Source organism: Sorex araneus, chromosome 4 (assembly GCF_027595985.1).
Source record: "Sorex araneus isolate mSorAra2 chromosome 4, mSorAra2.pri, whole genome shotgun sequence".
Classification (NCBI taxonomy): Eukaryota; Metazoa; Chordata; class Mammalia; order Eulipotyphla; family Soricidae; genus Sorex; species Sorex araneus.
The window spans coordinates 89,855,964-89,879,732 of NC_073305.1; the positions used below are offsets into that span (position 1 = coordinate 89,855,964).

General features: G+C 40.7%; 1 protein-coding gene across 3 annotated transcripts in view; it reads left to right on the forward strand.

The window, feature by feature from the left end:
* PRIM2 (DNA primase subunit 2) overlaps positions 1 to 23,769 on the forward strand; it is a 320,487-nt gene that overhangs the window by 25,055 nt on the left and 271,663 nt on the right. The window lies entirely within an intron of this gene.

Genomic DNA, 23,769 nt, shown 5'->3' on the forward strand with positions numbered 1-23,769 from the left:
TTAGAAATGCAGGTTTTATTTTTTATTTATATTTTATTTTTTAATAATGTAGGAGTACTGCTATTTGTTCAGCCATTGAGCATTGATTAAGCTGATTGAATTGGGCATGAACTCCACATTACTTTTTTAAAAAAAATTATTGTATCACCATGAGATAGAGTTACAAAGCTTTCATATTTGAGATTCAGCCATATAATGATGCAACACCTATCCCTCCATCAGTGCACATTTTCCACCACCAATGTCCCCAGTAGCCTCCCCCTCCCCGCCCCGCCCATTCCAGTCCTCACCCTGCTTCTATGGCAGACAATTTCCCCAATACTCTCTCTCTAATTTTGAGCATTATGTTTTGCTCGCATTTTCCCACCACCATTCAAGCCTACCTGCCAGGGGCAGACGTTAGATAATTTATTCTCCATTGCTCATTTTGAATATCATGAGAACTCACAAGGCCGCGATTATAAATGTAAATTTCTAGATTCTAAATGGTTGGGTTCCGAAGACATCTCTGTATGGCACTAATTCATTTTGGGATTCAATTGGGAGTCTCTGGACCAGGGCTGTTGGTGTGCTAAGATGGAACCTGGAAGCAAATTGTGGGTTTGACAGCCAGTTGGCTGGGTGGGTGGGGACCTGGGGAAGGAAAGCTCGGGTCCTCTGCTGCCATGCAGCCTGGAGATTTAGTCCTGGAACCCTCATGGGGGAGGCGGTGCTTGCTTGTGGAAACTCTTGGTCACCGGGATTCCATCTGGATTAGGCAGAAATTCAGGTTTTAATTCCTTTTATGCAGTGTAAGGCAGACAGGGATATGTGCAGAATAAATGCTAGACTAGCAACAAGGCCATCCCTGATCATGAGCACATAATTAATATCTATCTATCTATCTATCTATCTATCTATCTATCACTGTCACTGTCACTGTCATCCCGTTGCTCATCGATTTGTTTGAGCGGGCACCAGTAATGTCTCTCGTTGACTTATTTTTACTGTTTTTGCTATATCCAATACACACGGGTGGCTTGCAAGGCTCTGCTACTCGGGCTCCATACTCTCCGAGAGGGGTGGAGGAATCGAACTCGGGTCGGCCTCGTGAAAGGTGAACGCCCAACCACTATGCTATCGCTATATATATATGTATATATATATATATATATATATATATTTAAATCAAGGCACTGTGATTTACAGAGTTGTTCACAGAGTTTCAGGCCTACAGTGTTCCAGTAGCAATTCTACCATCAGTGTCAACTTCCCTCCACCAGAGTCCCCAGCTTCCTCGACAGGCACAGTTTTCAGTTTTGGTGTAGTTTGGATCTCCATGCTTATAGTGCGGCTCTGTGGTTTAGATAGACTCATAACTATCTGCTACTTCTTTTTTTTTGCTTTTTGGGTCACACCTGGCAGTGCACAGGGGTTACTTCTGGCTCTGCACTCAGGAATTACCCCTGGCGATGCTCAGGGGACCATATGGGATGCTAGGATTTGAACCCGGGTTGGCCGAGTGCAAGGCATACCTGCTGTGCTAGCGCTCCAACCCCCCATCTGCTACTTCTTAATTCCCCCTTCCCTCCCATTTCTTTCCTGTTCTTCTAATTTCTGTAGTCTAGGGTAAGTGAAAGGGTAATCTAGGTGTTTCCCTCTTGGATATAACTTGTAGTATTCCCTTACAGGGACTATTGACATGTGAATTCAGAGGGCAAAAGGGACTGTTACTTTAAAATTGTGTTATCTTCTAGCTCCAAAAAATGAAAACAAATTACTAGGTGAGAGGATAATAGTAGAGTGCTGTGGGCTTTCTAACTACTTTGCCCAGTGGAACCTGGTGAAAGTGACAGCACCCCTTAAGAAATGGCCAATTCCATTTTCTGTGTCCATCATTCTTTCTCTGGGGTTGCCCTGTAAGGCATCTAAAACACCCTGAAGAGAGCAACCTGCTTGAGAAACCATTTCTGAAACCTGGCATAAAACTGTAAAAAACTAAAGCTCGCCGAGGGGTGCGAGCACTCACGGGCTCTCCGGGCGGCTCTGTCTCACCACCCACGTTTGGTGCCCCGGAACCGCAGTGTGTGCTGTCGGTCTAGGGCAAGCGACGGAAGGAAGAAGGCCAGACTTGTTGCTCGATCAGTTTATTTCATTCTCTCTCTCTCTCTGCTTCTCTCCCGCTCTCGGTCTCTCTCTGGATCTGTGGATCTGGCCCTCGTGGATCTGTTCCCCCAACCCACTCTTACAGCCTAGTTAAATCTCTCCAGCATGAGGGGGTTGGGGTCTACACCTAGGTGTGGTCACAATCAATAGGGTAAGGTTCCTTTCCCTTAGGGGATGCTTCTCCTAGGACTTAATTCTCTTTCAGCAGGAGGATCCACCCAAGGGCGGAGTCCCATGAATGTGTTTCTCTTCTCCTCAGCCAGAAAACATATAAGAATTCATAATATTAATCATTTTGTATGGACACAGAAAGAGATGCATTAAAGCTTATGGAATTGCTCTCCTGGGCCATCTCAATCTCAGACTACAGTGCTCAGGCCATATCAGTCTTTCCTATCCCTAGCAGGGTCCTAGTCTCATCATTACTTTTGGATCATGACAGTATTTGTCTATGATCAAGCTCTTAACTTATAGTTAAGAATTAGGCACTTTGGCCAGGCCCATCTCGATGCCAGGGTAGCACATAACTCACCGCTTGCCCTGGATCCTTCCCGTCCCTCGTCGGGACCCTGCTTTTGGGGTGCTAGGAACTGAGGGCAACTGAGGCTTAAGTGGAGAAAGCAGATGCCCGGGAGGGAATAATATTCGAGGCCAATTAATTCCCAAGTTATAAAACATAATATTGTCTTCTTGTGTCTATACAAAAAGGACATTGCTTTAAAGCAGTTTATTCAAAAGGCACAAGAAGAGGAGAAAGGCAATATTAACTTATATAATATAAATTCAGTATCCTAGGAAGGCCTGACCTTACAAATTAGCAGAGTCAGATTAAGGGAAAGCCGTGGATTAACTCTTTTGGGGAAGAGAGCATGGAGAAGTGATTATAGCTAAACAAAGGGATGGGAGATTTGGGAACACCTTGATGGGTGTGACTGGGGTAAGCCTAAACTCCGGGGTAAACCGGACAAGCTACTTGTGGCAAGGGGGGAGAGGACAAAGTAATGTCATCCTACATAAAACCAACAACTGCCATGCAGGAGAGGTCATGTCTCTGCGTTCCTTTGCAGTTTCAGCTGAGCCAGACTTGTCACTTTCCCCATCAGGGTGCCAGATAGGTGAGCAAAGCTGTCTCGGGAGCTTCCAAGCAGTCTGTGCATTAGCTGAGTCACCCCTGCCCTGCTGACCTCATTTGAAGGCCACATGGAACAGATGAGGTGGCAGCTGCATCCATTCTGAATTCCAGACCAGAACTGGGAGAGAAAATGGTTATTATTATAAGCTGTTAAAGTTTGGGGTAGTTAGTTATGTATTGAGAGATAACTGGACTCTGCAGTGGAGCTGGCATTCCTTCTTAAACTTGAGCTCAAACCCAAACAAAGCAGTGGAGCACACATATCCTGAGAACAGCCTACCATGATTTGAGAAGATTATATTAAGTTTAAAGAAAACAACTTTATCATTCATAGTGTGGAAACAGCACCCTGATGATGAGAGGAGGGAAGATAACTCTGAAGGAGTTTGGGTTATTCAGAAGTGCCAGAAATGTGAAAATTGTCAACAAGTGCTTTTCACCTTTTTGGAAATTTCATTGATGATGATGTTTAAGAATTTGTAGAGGCAGTCATGACTTTTCAACTTTGAAGAAGAGAGGTTTGCCACATCACTGAGATCTGCCCAATGTCTGAAAATTCTTTTGAGGTTTCCTTTACCTCCAAAGATAATATTTTATACTTTAGAATAAGAACATGTTCCTGATGTTCTTACACTGCTTTTTCTTCCCCCTCAGAATTTGCTAAAATTTAAAGTAAACCAAAGTTAATGGGTTTATTTCATAGCATAGATGTGAGTTGGTAAAATCTGTATGAGATGGGGAAGTACCAATGTGTTCATGGGAGCTTGTAGGTACTGTTGGAGATTTAAATTCACTTTTTATTTTGGGGGGGTCATACCAAATGGTGTTCTGGGACTATTTCTGACTCAGTTCTTGGAGATAGATTCTGGCAGTTATTATTATCTCAGGCCCTAGAAGTGCACGTGCACACATGCACACACACTTTTTTTTTTTTTTGCGGGAGGGAGGGGGCATTGGATTTTGGATGACACTTGTTGCTCAGGGCCTAGTGCAGCCTCTATACTTGGGGAACCATATATAGTGCTTGGGATTGAGCTAGGCTCAGTGGCATGCCAGGCAAAGAAAGTTTTCACTTTCTTTAGCAAAAGCTAAAAGAAAAGAAAGTTTTCACCTTCTCCATTTACAGCATTCAATACTTACTATTGGTTCTGAGATATGAAGTTTGCATTATGGTAGATTGAGTTCATATGAAAATCCGTGGAAATTGTTTCCTATTGAAAATCTGAAAGTAGATTAAAAAGTGATTTTAGAGGTCAAGGGAATCAGGACAGTGCAGGCTTAATAAAACCCTTTTGGTTTGGTAGACATGTTTCCTGCAGTTTTAACACCTCACTAAGGAATAGAAATGTGGTTGGAAAAAAAAATGCAGATAAGTGTGCATGCTTTTTTGAATTTGCTGCTTAGTTTTCTGGATTTCTTAAGCTCTATCACTTTCAATGTGTAACAATCTTACTGGAGGCAGAAACTATTCGAACAAGATCAGCAGGAATTTTTTTTCTTGGTGCCCAGGGATAGCTTAGTGTGAAGTATCTGCCTCGAAGACGAAAGGCCTTCAGTCTGATTTCATTACCACTCCACATGCTGAGTGTCATGCACACAACATTGCCATTGTAATCCCTGGTATCACAACAAAGTATGTGGTATCAGGCATTCTGCTACAATCCACAATGTATGAGTACTGCAAGCAACACGTGTGACCCCTGGTGAACACCACAGTTAAGAGTGCAGCCCTCAGTCATTGGGATACAGCAGAGGGAAGAGAATTACAAGCTTCCAGAGGTGCCTTTGATCTGTTTCTTAAAGTAGAAATAATAGTTTTGCCTTTTTATCTATTTTCTTTTTTTGGTAACTCAAATTGTCAGAATGAAAATGTAGATAGACACTTAACTTTTTTTATTTGGTGATTTTGAGTGTTCTCTGCTACTTCTGGCTCCGTGCTCAGGATCATTCCTGGTAGTGCTTGGTCATTTACTGTGCTGGGATTGAGCTGGCATTGGTCGCATGCAAGACAAATGCCTTACCCCCTGGTTTACCCCTGTTTTATCTCTGTGATCCAGTGACTGATATTTTGCCTGGGAAATCAATGTCAGATTGTTATAGACAATTATATAATGGCTCCAGAATGTGTGATTTTATTGTTCTTTTTTTCTTTCTAATTTTGGGGAAATAGATTGGCCACATTTAAGTGAGAGAGAAGTCAGACATTAGAAGGAAAAGATAGTATACTATAAAATGCATGAATTAAATATTTACACTATTGGAAGAATGATGGCAGTTACAGGAAGGTTTGCATTAATCTTTTAGACTTCTTAAGGTTTTTTTTTTTAGTTTATTTTATTGAGTCACCAAGTGGAAAGTTACAAAGTTCTCAGGCTTATATCTCAGTTATACAATGCTCAAACACCCATCCCTTCACCAGTGCCCATATTCCACCACCAATAAAAACAAAAACAAACAAACAAACAAACAAAAAGTATACATCCCACACCTCACCCCCCAACCCCCAAACCCCCACCCCGTGCGTGAGTGATAATTTCACTTCCTTTTCTCTTTACCTTGATTACATTTCAGATTTCAACACACAACTCACTATTGTTGTTAGAGTTTCAAAACAGACTCACTATTTTTGTTGGAATTTATCCCCCGAGAATACAGCTCTATTAACAAGGAAATATTTGATAATAAGTTTTCACTGATAAGAATGAAGAGATAAAATGTCACGCGGCCGCAGTAGTGGCCACGCGGTTTACAATTTCTGTATTATAGTAATTAAGTCCGCGGAGATTTAAGTTGGAAAATGAATCATTTCCCTTCCTGGAACAGCATGTAGCAAAAGCTTAGTTCACAGTCTCCATACATGGGTGCAAGCACTTGCTGGAACCCCAAATCCTAAAGCTGTCTCTGGTTCCCGCTCGTTCCACATCCACCGGCTGTGCAGAGGCATGGGCATCCGGGCAGAAACTCGGCCGGAGCCGAGCACCGGCCCCGGCATCCCGCGGCTGTTTCAAGTTCAGACTTCTTAAGGTTTAAATGAGCTCTTATAGCTCTGTTTTTTTTTTATTTGACTTTGTTTTGTTCTTTGGGCCACACCCAGCAGAGGTCTCCTCCTGGCTCTGTGCTCAGGGATCACTCCTCGAGGGACTTGGGGGGACCATATGGGGTTCTGGGGGTTAAACCTGGATTGACAGTGTGCAAGGCAAGCATTCTACCTTCTGTACTATATTTCTTGCTGAGTTGTTTTTTTTTGTAGTGCTGATTGAAATCAGGGTCTCACACCCAGCTGTTCTCCCACTGAGCCTTATCCTTGCTTGGCTTCTTACTTATCTGATGGTGAAGTAGCAGCAGGTCTGTGAATTTATAGAACAGAGTATTACCTTGGGTAGTAGGACTATGAATTGATAGAACACAGAGCTACCCTGGCAAGTAGAGATACTGTTGCTTCCATTGCCCTCTAACCTTGCAGTGTTTAAGAACTGAGTAGCTCCAACACTTCTCAGGAGCACTTGGCTTTATCCTATGTTTGAATCCATATCTGAAGTTTAGATGAAGCAGCTGGACACTTTGGGACTCTAATTAGGGTTTGAACTGTAAATTGAGGTAGGTCTATAATGAAGGGGAGTAAGGTATTTAAGGACTTTGAAGTCAGGTAAATGGAGGAGTGTCTTCTTTGATGTATGACTCTTGTTTGAGATGATGGGAAACACTTCATCTATGATTGATAGGAAACAACTTGGAGGGACTTGACTCTGCCACCCTCTTCCCTACCAAGGTACCCCAGATGTTCCATCAGTTTATAAAAAGTGTGCTTGCTATGCAAATCTGACTGTAAAGATAGCTCCGCTGGCTCTCAGAATTCTATTCCTCATCCATCTTACATAGAAATCCTGGAGCCATTGTTGTTATTATAGTTAATAAATGCTCTATGTATATTCAACATTGTGCTGCAGGTTATGAATTTACATTAATGTGTTTATAGTTTGGGAGAGCAGGAGGAGACTTTCCATGAAACAGAAGAAGAAGTAAAATAATCATATGTCGATTCTGTTTGCTGCAGCCTTTAAGAGTTGTGAAAAAATGAAGAGGTTACTGTTGCAGACTGGATAACTCTAGGAAGGCATCACTGATTCAATTTTAAACTGAACCTTAAAAATTTAAAAGGCAGAAGGTAGCATAGATATTATGAGTGGAATATTAGCAAACTTACAATCTTAAATTTCTGAATAATTTTTGGCAGAACTTAAAGTGTTGGAGGAGGTCAACAAAGTTTCTAACATTTCTATAATTTTTTAATTATATTCTAATTCAAATATAATATATTAATTTTTGAAGTAATATATGAATATTACCATGTATAAATACATATAGATTTGAGTGTTCCCTTAAAAAGGAAACCATTCTTTTCTTTTACTCCAGATGCACAAAATTAGTACTCTGCTGTTTACTTGGATTTTGCAATGCATGATAGAGACACAAATATAATAATATTGGACTTAATAAAATTTTTCATTTTCAAAGGCTTTAATTTTAGTGACCTATAAGAAATTAAAACCAATCAATATCTTTTTCTAATTTTATTTCCTTTTACTCTTTTATTTTATTCTCAATTTGCATGAGTAAATATGGTTTTGTCATTGGTCTATATTGACTCTAAGATTTATTCTTTCTCCCCAGCCAAGAATAAACATATTTTTGTTATATGCTATTCTTAGCTGTTTAATTTAGAATGTTTCAAACATCAAATCTTTCATGAGTAAGAAAATATCCAAAATGCTACATAGCTTATAAGCTTGGAGGACTAAGTAAGTTTAACCTTTTTTTACTGGGCTATATTGTAAAAATGGGAAAGGAAAATTACTTTTTTTTTTTGGAAGACATTTGCCAGTTGGAGCCTCCACAAAGATTGAGTTTGGGAGGCCTTTAATTGTGCACCAAAAGGTTATTACAGAGGATAACATAAGGGAGGTGTCATAAAGAGGAAAATTTGAAGCTCAGTAATAGAAAGCTGTGTGAAGAAATAGGCATTCTGCCAGTTAACTGGGTACTTGAAATAAATAGTTTGGAATTAAAGAAACAGTCACTAATTTTGAAGACTTGAGTAACTTGGTTCACAGGGAAACTTGTGAGAGGAATAAAGTTCTGGTTATTTTCATTCTTTATAGTCTACTTGTCATTTATTAATGTCTACTTCAAAATAATTACAAAGTATAATTAAAATAAAAATATACAGTTTAATAGTATAAAAATAGCATAAATAATTGTTTATCCAGTAATATATTACATTATTGAAAACATTTCAGATATATTTTCATGACTTATGATCATAAAAATTCAGCCTTAAATTATTGACTTTCATCAGTGAAATGTTTCCTAAACTGGACATTGTGGGTCTGAGTATATAGGATTCAATGAAGTGCCTATGAATTTTGGTCTTTTCTTGGGATCCTTTCTTGGGATCCCATAAGCCCTTCAGGGCACAGTTATGTAAATAAGTCTCTCTTAACCTTTTCCCAGCCTTGGTGCCTTTAAGCTTGTTTAATTTCTGTGTCCCTCCAGTTGGTTCTTTAGTTTCATGCTGTGGTCCCCCCACCCCATTTACGTCATTTTCACCTTTGCCCCCTCTTGAAATATCCTGGGGGCCCCCATTGGGGCCTCAGTGGTTCTGGGTAGAGAAACAATAATGTAAATAACCAGCTGGTAATTAAAAAAAATGTATGTGTAAAGGAGATATGCAGGAAAATGTTAAATTTTTTCCCATTAAATATTCAGCTGTAGGATATATTTTTTACTGAAAGGTATTTCTGCTAGGTGTAGAATTCTAGATTGGCAGACACTATACATGATTTTAGCATCTTGAAAGTCTGACTTGATTTTGGCTTTCACTTTTGTTGTTTTTAGGAGTTCCTTTTGGGGGCCAATAGCTTCTTTGAGGGTCAGATGGCCACTGTATTTATTTCCTTTTAATACATTTTGTTTCATTTTCTTAATTTAAATTGGTATTTCTCAAAGTGGACAATTCTGCACCTTCTCAGGATGATGGATTAATGTAGTAGTGGTGGTAGTGCTAATAGTCTTGGATGCAGTCGGAGGGAGGGAGCTTTCTGTTTCTTTGTAAAGAAGATAGATTGCCAGGAAAGGCTGAATGTTTTTTTTTTTTTTTTTTGAGAAGGGGGACATAGATCAAATAAGTAGGGTTATCTCTGATTTATGAGACAGGCACTTTGTCCAGCTAAGCCATAGAGCCCCCCCCCCCCCCCCAATTTAAACTTAATTTAAATATTCTCTGTCTAGGAGTGAAATTTTTTTAAACTTGTCAGGTTTTCCTGATTTTCTTAAGTCCATAAATTGGTATTTTGTCTTCTGGAGAATTATCAGCCATATTGCTTTAAAAATGTTCTCTATTTCTGTCTGGAATGCCTATCAAATGAAGGGCTATATTAGTTTTTTTCATCTCATTTTTATTATCTTTTCCACGTTTTGTGCTGAATTGCAGGTTGCTTTTTCTGAACTGTTTTCCAGTTTGTTATTTATCTGTTCTATTTTACGTAGTCTTTCACCACTGTTGGTTATTGTCATGTCCATAAATTCTGTTTTGTTCTTTTTTTTTTTTCTTTTTGGTTCACACACAGCGATGCTCAGGGGTTACTCCCGGCTCTGCACTCAGGAATCACTCCTGGCGGTTTTCAGGGGACCATATGGGATGCTGGGAATTGAACCTGGGTCGGCCGTGTGCAAGGCAAATGCCCTACCCACTGTGCTATCGCTCCAGCCCCCTGTTTTGTTCTTTTAAGGATCTTCTGTGTGACTTTTTATGGATTTATTCCCTGCAGATAATAAGTTTTGGGTGTTCTTTTCTTAATGTTGTAGTTTTCTTTTTAGCCTGTCTGATGATTCTAAGATGTAACATCTCTGTAGTTTATTCCTGCCCTTGTGTTTGTTTCTTGCTGGTGCTGCCTTATTTGTTAGTGTATTGTGTTCCTGGTTACCTTTGAAAGTCCAATGTCAAGAGAAAAATCGTAAGTCTTGGATGATTGGTCACTCTGGTGAGGTGCCAGAAGGGCTGGATGAATTTGAAGGGTAGATGCTAGCCAGAGTGAAGGGACAGAAGAAATTCGTTTATACTCATTTATGCTCAGGCTCTCTGAAAACATGGAACTTCAGAGAGATTTAGAAAAGTTAAGCTTGTGTGGGTGAGACTTGGCCAGGAGATGTGAAAGTGGAAAGAATTTTGGAATGTGTTCACCAGAGGGAATATAGAAATACAAATGATTGTAGAGATAGATCAGAGTCTATCTGAATTAACTAAAAATGACTAGAGGAACAATGCTAGGTCTCTGCAAAGGTCTGTATTTTCGATTTTGACTCAGGATAAGGATGAGAAATTAAGACCAACACAATTGAATAAAAGATGAATTGAGAAATTTGGTATAAATTATTTCATATCTGGTGTTTCAACAGAATAATATACTCTTCTGCCTCTTCACCACAACTTATTTTTCTAAAGCTTAATATAAATTTCAATAAAATTGTATCAGTACCTTTGTATTTATTGTCTTATAGCATATGTTTATGTATTTATAATTTTTCAGTATTGCTCTCCAGATCTGCAGAATCATTTATAATTCAGTGTTTTTTTTGTACTTATTATTACTTCATGTCTTGCTATTTTATGACTCTTGTCAACCTGAGGGTGTCTCATCCTATAAACTGGCTGCATTTGACTCTTGCTTTCCAGCATAGAAATGGGGTGCTTAGTGTTTTTTTGGGGATCAGGGTGTGGGGAAGGAAGGTTTAATGATTTCCAATTTCTGTGCCCCAATGTGGCTGCTGTGTTCCCAGCCTCTCAGGTAACACCAAGCTGTTCTCAATAAATTTCAGTATCATGAATCTAGAAATGCTCCCTGCTATCCTGCCTAGTCCTGTTCTTAAGACTCAGTCAACACCACTGCTCGGTGCCACTGGCGACGTACAGCTTGGTTAGCCACAGTCGTGTGACCCCTCAGTCTCTGAGACAGTTGAGATAGATAGTATCTTGTCTTTTCCCACCCACTGCCGTGGGTGTGTTTCCCTACATCTGTCCATGTCTGGCGCCTACGCCAGGCTCCCTCGTATTCTAACTCTGTCCTGGGCTGCTTTCTTGGTCTTTTCCCTTCTAAGCTTCAATAGAATCAGGAATGTGCTGTCTCTGTTTTGGTTCCTTCCAGGCCTGGTGAACATCCAGCCTCTCCCAGAGCATTTTCTTTCTGTTGGCTGTATGCTGAAAACTAGTTGTTTTCCTCCTGTGAGTGGCTGCTGTTTTTAGATTTCCTTTTTATTTATTTATTTTTGCTTATGGGGTCACACGCAGCTATGCTCAGGTTACTCCTGGCTGTGCACTCAGAAATTACTCCTGGTGGTGCTTAGGGGACCATATGAGGTGCTGGGAATCGAACCTGGGTGGGCTGTGTACAAGGCAAATGCCCTACCCTCTGTGCTATCCTTCAGCACCTAGATTTCCTTTTTAGTGGAGTCAATTTACTTTCTTTCATAAGAAATAATAGAATAGTTTTACAAAGTAAAATAATAGTTTTACAAAGTAGCTCTTCCTGTTTGTGCCTTTGGTTGTTACTGTACCTGCTTCAAAAAATGTGCTGGGAAATGTTTGTTGTATTGAGTGGGATGATATAAAAATAGGTGTCCTTTTTGTTTTTTTTTTTGGCTTTTTGGGTCACACCTGGCGATGCACAGGGGTTACTCCTGGCTCTGCACTCAGGAATTACCCCTGGTGGTACTCAGGGGACTATGTGGAATGCTGGGAATAAAACCCGAGTGCATGCAAGGCAAACGCCCTCCCCGCTGTGCTATTGCTCCAGCCCCCAAATGGGTGTCTTAATATGTTAACTAATGCAGTAAAGTTCTGTTTTTTTAAAAAAAATTTTTTGTTTTGTTTTGTTTTGGGGGCATACATGTGATGCTCAAGGCTTACTCCTGACTCTGCTCAGGGGGCCACTCCTGGCTATACTCGGGTAACCATATTTGGTGCTGTGGACCACTGGAGTCAGCCTTATGGAAGGCAAAACTTAAACCCCTATATCATCTCTCTGACCCCTAAGATACATCTAATCTTGTTGTACTCAGATCAGGAATTACTGTTTTGATTTATTTTGGAGACTTTTTTTTTTTTTTTTATAGTTTATTTTTAATTAGTGAGTCAACGTGAGGGTACAGTTACAGATTTATACATTTTTGTGCTCATGTTTCTCCCTTACAGAGTTTGATAACCCATCCCTTCACCAGTGCCCATTCTCCACCACCAGTAAACCCAACATCCCACCCCCCCTTCCCAGTCCCGTCTCCCCCCACCCCACCCTGCCACTATGGCAGGGAATTCCCTTTTGTTCTCTCTCTCTGGTTAGGTGTTGTGGTTTGCAATAAAGGTGTTGAGTGGCCATTGCGTTCAGTCTCTAGTCTATATTTGGCCCGCATCATCTTTCCCCCACATGACCAACAACCACATTTTACTTGCTGTTCCCTTCTCTGAGTTGCCCAGAGTGAGAGAACAGCCTCCAAGCCATGGTGACAACCTCCTGGTACTTATTTCTACTATTCTTGGGTGTTCGTCTTATAGTCTATTATTCTATATTCCACAGATGAGTGCAATCTTTCTATGTCTGTCTCTCTCTTTCTGACTCATTTCACTTAGCATGATACTTTCCATGTAGATCCACTTATATGCAAACGTCATGACCTCATTTTTTCTAACAGCTGCATAGTATTCCATTGTATAGATGTACCAGAGTTTCTTCAACCAGTCATCTGTTCTAGGGCACTCGGGTTTTTTCCAGATTCTGGCTATTGTAAACAGTGCTGCGGTGAACATATAAGTGCATATGTCACTTCGACTATACTTTTTGGCTTTTCTGGGATATATTCCCAGCAGTGGTATTGCTGGGTCAAATGGGAGCTCAACCTCAAGTTTTTTGAGAGTCGTCCATACTGTTTTCCAAAAGGGCTGAACTAGCCGGCATTCCCACCAGCAGTGTAGAAGGGTCCCTTTCTCCCCACATCCTCTCCAACAGCGGTTGCTTTTGTTCTTTTGGATGTGTGCTAGCCTCTGTGGTGTGAGGTGGTATCTCATGGTTGTTTTGATCTGCATCTCTCTGACGATTAGTGATGTAGAGCACTTTTTCATGTGTCTTTTGGCCATTCGTATCTCTTCCTTGGTAAAGTTTCTGTTCATTTCTTCGCCCCATTTTTTGATGGGGTTGGATGTTTTCTTCTTGTAGAGTTCAACCAGTGCTTTATATACCCTTGATATCAACCCCTTATCTGATGGGTATTGTGTAAATATCCTTTCCCATTCTGTAGATAGTCTTTGTATTCTGGTCGCTGTTTCTTTTGCGGTGCAGAAGCTTTTTAGTTTAATGTAGTCCCATTTGTTGATCTCTGTTTTTACTAGATTGCTTAGTTCCGTGTCATCTTTGAAGATACCTTTATCTTCAATATCCTGGAGGGTTTTGCCTACCTTGTCTTCAATGTACCTTATGGTTTGTGGTCTGATGTTGAGGTCTTTAATCCATTTTGATCTGACTTTTGTGCATGGTGACAGATCGAGTTCTAAGCCCATTTTTTTGCATGTGGTTGTCCAGTTGTGCCAGCACCATTTGTTAAAGAGACTTTCCTTGCTCCACTTCACATCTCTTGCACCTTTATCAAAGATTAGATGATCATACATTTGAGGTTGTGTGTGGGGATATTCCACCCTGTTCCATTGGTCTGCAGTTCTGCTTTTGTTCCAGTACCATGCTGTTTTAATTGTTACCGCTTTGTAGTAGAGTTTAAGGTTGGGAAGGGTGATGCCTCCCATCATCTTTTTCCCAAGAATTGTTTTAGCTATCCGTGGGCGTTTATTGTTCCATATAAATTTCAGGATTGCTTGCTCCGCTTCTTTGAAGAATGCCATGGGTATCCCCATAGGGATCGCGTTAAATCTGTATAATGCTTTGGGGAGTATTGCCATTTTGACAATGTTTATTCTCCCTATCCATGAGCAGGGGATATTTTTCCATTTCCTCATGTCCTCTTTTATTTCATGAAGTAGCGTTTTATAGTTTTCTTTGTAGAGGTCCTTTACTTCTTTAGTTAAGCTGATTCCAAGGTATTTGATTTTCTGGGGCACAATTGTGAATGGGATTGCTTTTTTCATGTCCCTTTCCTCTGTCTCATTGTTTGCATATAGGAAGGCCATGGATTTTTGGGTATTGATTTTATAGCCTGCGACTTTACTGTGTAGGTCAATTGTTTCTAAGAGTTTCTTACTAGAGCTTTTAGGTTTCTCTAGGTATAGTATCATATCGTCTGCGAATAGTGAGAGCTTGATTTCTTCCTTTCCAATCTGAATCCCCTTAATATCTTTTTCTTGCCTGATGGCTATTGCTAATACTTCCAGTACTATATTAAAGAGAAGTGGTGAGAGTGGACATCCTTGTCTTGTCCCCGATCTCAGAGGAAAAGCCCTTAGTTTTTCTCCATTGATGATAATGCTCGCCATAGGTTCATGGTAGATGGCTTTGACTATCTTGAGAAAAGTTCCTCCAAAACCCATTTTGGTGAGAGTTTTTATCATGAATGGGTGTTCGATCTTGTCAAATGCTTTTTCTGCATCTATGGATATGATCATATGGTTTTTATCTTTACTTTTGTTGATGTGATGGATTATGTTGATTGATTTCCGAATGTTAAACCAACCTTGCATCCCTGGGATGAATCCCACTTGGTCATGGTGTATGATCTTTTTGATGAGTTGTTGGATTCTATTTGCTAGTATTTTGTTGAGAATCTTCGCATCGGTATTCATCAAGGATATTGGTCTATAGTTTTCTTTGTTAGTGGTGTCTTTGTTTGCTTTTGGTATTAGGGAGATATGTGCCTCATAGAAACTGTTCGGAAGGGTTCCTGTCTTTTCGATTTCCTGGAAAAGCTTAAGGAGAACTGGCAACAAGTCTTCTTTGAATGTTTGGAAGAATTCGCCAGTGAATCCGTCTGGACCTGGGCTTTTGTTTTTGGGGAGACTTTTGATTACCGTTTCGATTTCCATGATATTTATGGGCCTATTCAGGTATTTCACGTCTTCTTGGCTCAGTCTTGGGAGGTTGTAGGAGTCAAGGAATTCATCCATTTCTTTTAGGTTCTCTTGTTTTGTGGCATACAGACTTTCAAAGTAGTCTCTGATGATCCTTTGAATCTCCTTGGTTTCTGTTGTGATGTCCCCCTTTTCATTTCTGATTCGGTTTATTAGGGTTTTCTCTCTTTCTTTCTTTGTGAGTCTTGCTAGCGGTTTATCAATCTTATTTATTTTCTCGAAGAACCAGCTCTTTGTTTCATTGATCTTATGGATTGTTTTTCGGGTTTCCATATCGTTAATTTCTGCTCTAAGTTTTATTATTTCTTTCCTTCGATCTGGTTTGGGTTCCTTTTGCTGGTTCTCTTCTAAGATCTTGAGCTGCGAAGTCAAACTATCTATATAGGCCCTTTCTTCCTTTCTGAGGAAGGCTTGCAGAGCTATAAATTTTCCCCTTAACACAGCTTTAGCTGCGTCCCATAGGTTCTGGTAGCTTGTGTCTTCATTCTCATTTGTTTCGAGGTATCTCTTAATTTCTTTCTTGATTTCCTCCGTGACCCACTCATTGTTCAATAGTGAGTTGTTTAATTTCCAAGTGTTTGATTTGGTTCTCCGAGTCTGTGCATGATTAACTTCCATCTTCAGTGCATCATGGTCTGAAAAGATAGTTGATACAATTTCTATCTTTCCAATTCTATTAAGGTATAACTTGTGGCCCAGAACATGGTCTATTTTGGAAAATGTTCCGTGTGCACTGGAAAAGAATGTGTATTCTTTCTTTTGGGGGTATATAGCCCTGTATAGGTCTATTAGCCCTGTCTCCTCCATTTCTTCCTTCAGGGCCTTCGTTTCCTTGCTGAGTGTTGTTCTTGTCGATCTATCCAGAGGTGATAAGGCAGTGTTGAAATCTCCAACTACTATCGTGGTGCTAGTTATGTCCTCCTTAAATTCTGTTAGGAGTTCTTTTAAGTATTTCGCTGGTCGTTCATTAGGTGCGTATACATTTAGGAGTGTGATTTCTTCCTGTTGCACATATCCCTTGATGAATATAAAATGACCTTTGCTGTCCCTTCTGATCTTTTTCAGCCTGAAATCAATGCTATCGGATACTAGTATGGCCACCCCTGCTTTTTTTTTGAGGGGGCTGTTTGCTTGCAGGATCGTTTTCCATCCTTTGATTTTTAGTCTGTGTTTGTTTCGGCTATTCAGATGTGTTTCTTGTAGGCAGCAGAAGGTTGGGTTTAGTTTCTGAATCCATTTTGCCACTCTATGCCTCTTGATTGGTGCATTTAGCCCGTTAACATTAAGAGAGATTATTGTCATTGGATTTTGTGCCATTTTTCTGTAGGGTTTGTTGTTCTTATAGGTCTTTTTCCTTGTCTTATAGTAGCCCTTTGAGTCCTTCTTTTAAATTTGGTCTTGAGTCTATGAAGTTCCTGAGCTGTTGCTTGTCCATGAAATAATGTATGGTTCCTTCAAGTTTAACTGAGAGTTTAGCCGGGTAGAGTATTCTTGGTGAGGCATTCATTTCATGAAGTTTTTTCACTATATCCCACCATTGTCTTCGGGCTTGGAGGGTTTCTTCTGATAGGTCTGCTGTGAATCTAAGGGGTGCGCCTTTGTATATGATCTCCTTCTTTGATCTTGCTGCTTGCAGTATTGTGTCTCTATCCACGGCATCCATCATTCTGACTATGATATGCCTTGGGGATTTTCTATTTGGGTCCCTTTTAGCTGGCACCCTTCGGACTCCTTGTATCTGGATGTCCACATTCTCTAGCTCTGGGAATTTTTTAGCAATGATGTCTTTAATGGTGTTTTTTTCATTGGGATTGGTTCCGTGTGGTTCCGGCACTCCCATGATTCTTATGTTGTTTCTCCTGAGGTCGTCCCCTAGGACTCTAACTCGCTCTAGAGCCATTTTGAGGTCTTTTGCCATTATTTGCTGTTGTCTATATGCTTTGTGCAGCTCATCTTCAAGTTCACTGATTCTGTCTTCGGCTGTAGTCATTCTACTATTGAGGGCTCCTACGGAGATTTTCATTTCATCTACTGATTCTTTTAGTTGTGTGACTTCTGTTCGTAGCTTTGAAATTTCTGCTCTCATTTCTTCCTGGATTATCTTGGTGGAGCGTTCCAACGCGGCATCCATATCCTCCCTTAATTTATTGGATGTTCGTTCCATAGTTGTGTTGAGTTCATGAATCATCCTCACAATTTCCTCTCTGAATTCTCTATCTGAGAGGAGGGTGTATTTCTGGGAGGTCGCTGCTGAGGTTAGTGAGATATTTTCTTGGCTCTCTCCTAGTGGTGGGGATTTTCTCAGTTTCTTCATGTTGTTATGGGCTTTACTATCTGGAGCTCTCGTTAACTTGGGAGGAACCTCGACTAAAGATTTTTGGTTATGCTCTTTTGACAAAGTACTTTTCCGTGCAAGTTGATGTGTTCATTGACAGTTTTTGTGAAGTTAGGATAGGCTAGGTTAGTTGAGTATCAACATATAGTAACTAAGATGATGAGGGAGTTCTTCGGAGAAATGGGTTCAATCAATTGTAGCCAAAGGACAATGCGTGGAATGGTAAGAAAAATATCTGCGGCCGCGTTAGCGGCCTGTGCTCTGGAAACAGGCCACGCCCACTTTTAAGGCCACGCCCCCAAATGACAGGACACGCCCCTAACCTTTTCGGACACGGGAGGGCGGGATCAGGCGCGGTGGGCGAATGACTGGGACCTGCCCGGCGGGGAGGGGGTGCTCCGAGCTGTCCCGCTGCCGCGGGCGGGCACGGGACCTATTTTGGAGACTTTTAAGAAAAGCTTGTGTAAATTACCCGTAGAAATGAGGTTTATTTTCTTCTTGAAGGGAAGAAATATGCATGAGTATAAGTAATGCATCTTTTTTAATGTTAAGTTTTAGTGTATTCCAAATGTGCCTATGCTGTTAAAAAAAAGCAGTAATAAAGTAGGGGATGATTGATTTTTACATTGATCAGCTTGGCAGAGTTACTGAAACATCAACATACTAATTAGAAAGTCAGGATATTAAATTATTGTTCCTTTTCTAGCTTTTAATGTTTTGGATGATTATAAATGACAAAGAATTTGTAGTATACCATTCTGTCAATTTTGGTTAGTTAACACAGCCATATAGAGGTAATTATTTCCTTTTTTAATTTTTCTTTCCAAGACATTTTCCATTTATTGATACTTAAAAATGCTCTCAGTTTTTCATGTTTTAAGACTTTCTTTTATAATGAAAGTTTAAGTAAGATGGGCTGGAAATAGAAAAACTTTTTCAACTAACTTTAATTTCAGGTTGATAATTATCATCAGTACTTCAACCTTGCATTTTTTTAACTGAAAATGGCCTGCGAGATAGTATGTAAGGAGTTGTGAGTAACATGCTTGTCTTGCTTGTGGTTGACCCTGCTCTGATCCCTCTATCCCATACAGTCTCCCAAGTATTGCCAAGAGTGGTTCCTGAGCTCTGTTGGGTGTGGCCCCCAAACAAACAAAAACAACCCCCCCCCCCACAAATCTCAAGAGTAATTATTTTAGAACTATGAAGGTCAGGAATTCAGTTGGGGTCAATAGGATTGTCAGTGCTGTATGTGGTGTCAAATGGGGTTACTTGGTTAGCAGCTCTTCTGTCTAAGATGTGTTCCAGGGACCCCAAGATTATTCTTCTCATCCTCCTCCCACAACTCAATTGTGTGGATTGCTTCTCTCATAATGTTGCCTTTGGACCTGTTAACTTGCTATGTAACTTTTAAGTCCCATAGGGATCACTCTCTCTTTCCTTCTGACTGACTTCACTCAGCATCATGTCCTCCAATTCTATCCACATTGCTGCAACTTGCATGGTTTTGTCCTTTCTTGGAGCTACATATTATTACATTGTGTGTGTATATGTGTGTGTATGTGTGTGTGTGTGTGTGTGTGTGTGTGTGTGTGTGTACCGTAAGTTATTGATACATTCATCCTAGGTGGGCATTTGGGTTGTTTCCATAGTCTGGCTGTTGTCTACTAAGTGTGGTGATGTACATAGGTGTATATATATATATATATATCCTTAGGAATTGATTACAACAGATGATTTTAATCCCATTCCTTTTACCTTTGGAGGGCATGTCTTTAGTATGTAATATACTAGAAATACTGCATCTGCATCTACATAATTTACAAGTAAACATATTTATTAGAGGTCTATGCTCAAAACACTTGATAGATGACAAAGTGTGATCTGCTTGGGGCTACTCTGCCAGTCCTAAGAGGTTATGCCAAGGGAACAAGTGTTCTTGCTCCTCAGTGACTAAAAGGTGTATTCCATGCTTCTGCTCAATGTCTCCCGTGAGCCATGACAGCCCTGCACAGTGGCATTGGTATGATATGAAGCAGGCTGGGTGAGCAGCCTTTAACTGAATCTTCATCAGATAGTGGTGCTGCCAAGGAGAAACTACATGCTTGGAAAGTTTGTGCTTAGAAAGTGGCACATATCACTTATTCGCAGATTGCATGTGCCAAAGCAGGTCATGTGACTGTGGAGTGCAGCAGGTCGGAGATATCTGAACTCCCTTTCAGTCAGGGAGTCTGTGCAGATAGCTTCTACTTTTCCACATACTGCAGTTGAAATGATCTGTTTATTGAGTGGAATGTTTGCCTCACCAGGAGCCTTTTTTTTTTTTTGTTGGGATAATCAGGGTTTGAACACCACAGCTGGCATTGCTTGTGACTTCTCCCAGCTCTTTGTTCAGGGGTCATTGCCAGTGGTGCTTGGTGGATTATTCATGGTGCTGAAGATTATGCCTATGTCGGCCACAGGCCAGGCAAGTGTCTTACCCTGTGCTAACCCTTCCTCTCCTTCAAGGTCTCTCTCTTATCTCCTTTACGGATGATGGCAGAATGAAACTGTTCTCCAATGTCCGGTTTGGTCAGAAGGATTAAAAAGAAATTTACACAATCCATATTTGTTCTTCTGTTAGTAATGTATCATGTAAAGAAGTGATGATAAAAATGTAGAAATCGGGGGCTGGAGTGATGGCACAGTGGGTAAGGCGGTTGCCTCGCATGTGGCTGATCCGGGTTCGATTCCCAGCATCCCATATGGTCCCCTGAGCACTGCCAGGAGTGATTCCTGAGTGCAGAGCCAGGAGTAACCCCTGTGCATTGCCGGGTGTGACCCAAAAAGAAAAAAAAAATTAGAAATAAAACTTTATCTAAGCAATTTGAGCCTGCTGCATTTTTTTTTTTTGTTGTTGTTTAACTGAAAGATTGTACCATTATACTACATGCCATTTGCAATATTCAGGTACTGATACTTTGTTGGATGTGTATGGGTAATAGGGATTGAAGTGTTGTGGAAAGAGTATTTCAAAGCTCAAATATTCAGGATCTTTGATGACTGAAAATTAACCAGAGTGAAGGTAAGCATGTTTGGGATGGTTATATAAGCCCCTCAGGAATTCGATTCTATTGAGCAGCCTGTTTATTTTTAATTTTTTTAAATTTTATTTTATTTTTATAATGTTGCTCACAATAGTTCATTACAGATAATATTCAAACACCAATCTCACCACCATGCACCTTCCCCCCACCATAAGAGGAAAGTGTGTGAAGATTGTTGGTTTCATCCTGGAACTATATAAGAGATTACAAGCATGTATATTAAACCCAAACAAATGTGTGTACAAATGTGTACATCAGTGGTCTAGAGTATAAGAGGTCACAGCCACATTTGTGGTCTTGCACTCCAAGATGTTCTCTGTCGCTCTCTTCCAGGAGCATTTTTTTTTCATAGTCTCTGCATCTTGGCTGTTGATGAGATTATATGGTGCTGGGGGCAATTTGTGGGTGTGGCTGCCAAGCTACTGGAAAACCGGGGAGCTGAGGGGAGGAGGCCCAGTCCCGTTCTGAGCAAGCGTGGAGATCTCAGTCACGGGTCCTGCATACCTGGGTTTTTCTGCAGGTTCCCTCATAGGTGAGGCTCATCCAAGCCTGTGGAGAGCAGCCTTGAGCATGGCTATGCGGGTGGGTTCTGGAGGTTTTTGGCTGCTGGGGTTCTGCTGCACTGGGGAGGGAAACTCAACATGCCCCCTCCGAGTTGCACTGGTGAAGACAGCCTGGCGCAAGGTCAGGACACTTTGTGGAGCATCTTGTTTATATATCTCTTTTCAGGAAGGTGTTTATTTTGTGAAATATAATATGCCTTGATTTTGAGGTGTTACAATCACAACCTGGGCTGGAGCGATAGCGCAGCGGGCAGGGCATTCGCCTTGCACTTGGCCAACCCGGGTTTGATTCCTCCGCCCCTCTCGGAGAGCCCAGCAAGCTACCGAGAGTATCTCGCGCGCATGGCAGAGCCTGGCAAGCTACCCATATTGTAATCAATATGCCAAAAACAGTAACAAGTCTCACGATGGAGATATTACTGGTGCCTTCTCTAGCAAATCGATGAGCAACGGGATGACAGTGACAGTGACAATCACAACCTAGCTTGCATTATTAATTTCTTTGAATCATCCTAAAGACTAGTCTTGACTCAGTTTAACTAGCAAAAAGACAAATTGATAGAAGCCAGTCTAGTTGCAGAAAGCATCATACTTTATTTCAGGGGGAGAAAGCATAAAAAATGGAATCTAATGAAAATGTACATTATTGGTTACAATAATATTTACCACTTATTGGTTGCATGCTACTTTTATTCCTAGACATTTTCTGTTTTTCATCCTGATAGAAATGAAATAGGTATTGAAATAGGTATTATTTACGTTATTTTAACTGGTGAGGAAATGGAAGCATGAAGAGGTTAAGTTGCTTGAGATTTGTGCTCAGGATTGGGGAAAGAACTCAAAGGGACTCGAGTACACACTTTGCATGTAGAGAAGGTTTTATCCCCAACATAGTTAAGTCTAGCTCTGGTGGGCCCCAGTACTGGTTCCTGGAGCACTGAACCTTCAGGCTCATATAGCTAGGTTGAGAATCACCTGGAGAAAGCCTGAGCATTGAATCATAGTACTACGCCTCCTCTGGAAAACTATTTTTCACCCCATCACTGCTTTAAGCATAGTTATATATCTGTTTTTGCTCTATTTGCATGAGCTTCTTTGTTGTAAAAATAAGAAGTCATTTAAATCTTATTCTTTTGAGCATAGGTGTTTTTAGGCATTACAGTACGTTACTTCCTTAAGAGAGCCTGAAAAATGAAGAATGTTGCTATTTTCCCAGTAGTTTTAGACAGAAAGTATAAGAAAATACTCAAGATTTGACAGTTGGGATAATGAAATCATTAACAGTTTACAGTAATTAGTAAAGTTTCAGGCATTAATCTTTTATATTTTTAGCAAAAATTCTGTTTAAATTTTGGTTATAATTAGATTATTTAGCGATGCAGAGTCTCTTGCCTGCATGCCTGGTTGTCTTCCCCGGGGTCCCTCGGAGGGGATGGGCTCCAGCTTCCTTCCCCACCCCGAGCAGAGCTCCCGGCGGCTCAAGACCACCAGAACCTAGCCACAGCCATGCTCAAGGCCCCTCTCCACACGTTTGGACAAGCCTCATGCATGAAGGTACCGGCAGAGGAACCCAGGTGTGTGTAATCCCATCAACGGCCAACATCCAGAGACTTAAAAGCAAGCTCCCGGAAGCGATATCTTGCAACCTGCTTCTCCCTGTAGAGAAAACTATCACCTGGGACAGCCTAGCAAGCTTCCCATGGTGTATTCATAGGCTAAAGCCAGTAACAGGTGGATCTCATTCCCCTGACCCTGAAAGAGCCTCCAATGCAGCATCATTGGGAAGGCTGAGTGGAGAGAGGCTTCTAAAATCTCAGGGTTAGGATAAATGGAGAGGTTACTGAGTCTGCTTGAGAAATCGACGATCAACGGGATTTCGTGATTTGTGTGAATTAAATAGATAATGTGTGTCATAAGTGGATGGACTTTTTACTTTGCTGAGGAAAAGCAGAATATTCACTTCAAGTCTGTATGCAGAAAACCACAAGAATTTTAGGTAGAATGTATGTGATTCAGAGTGCATTTGGTCCCTTAGGGCTGTTTAGAAACATTAGATTCTTGTAATCTTATCCTTTACTTCCTATCTACATAGGACTAGATAATTTCTGTTTTTGGAGAAGTAAATTTTAGTGAAAGGAAAGTTTTTAATAACCTCTTCTAGTTTTGATTTAAAGTCTTGGGTTCCTTCTTTTTATAATTGAATTTTTGACTATTTTTTGTTTTAATTTTTGGGCCACACCTGGTGATGCTTAGGGCTTACTCTTGGCTCTGTGCTTAGGCATCATTCCTGGTGGTGCTTGCAGGGACCATATAGGGACCATTTGTGGTGCTGGGGATCAGACCCAGGTTGGCTGTATGCAAGGCAAACTCCCTGCCTGCTGTACTCTCTC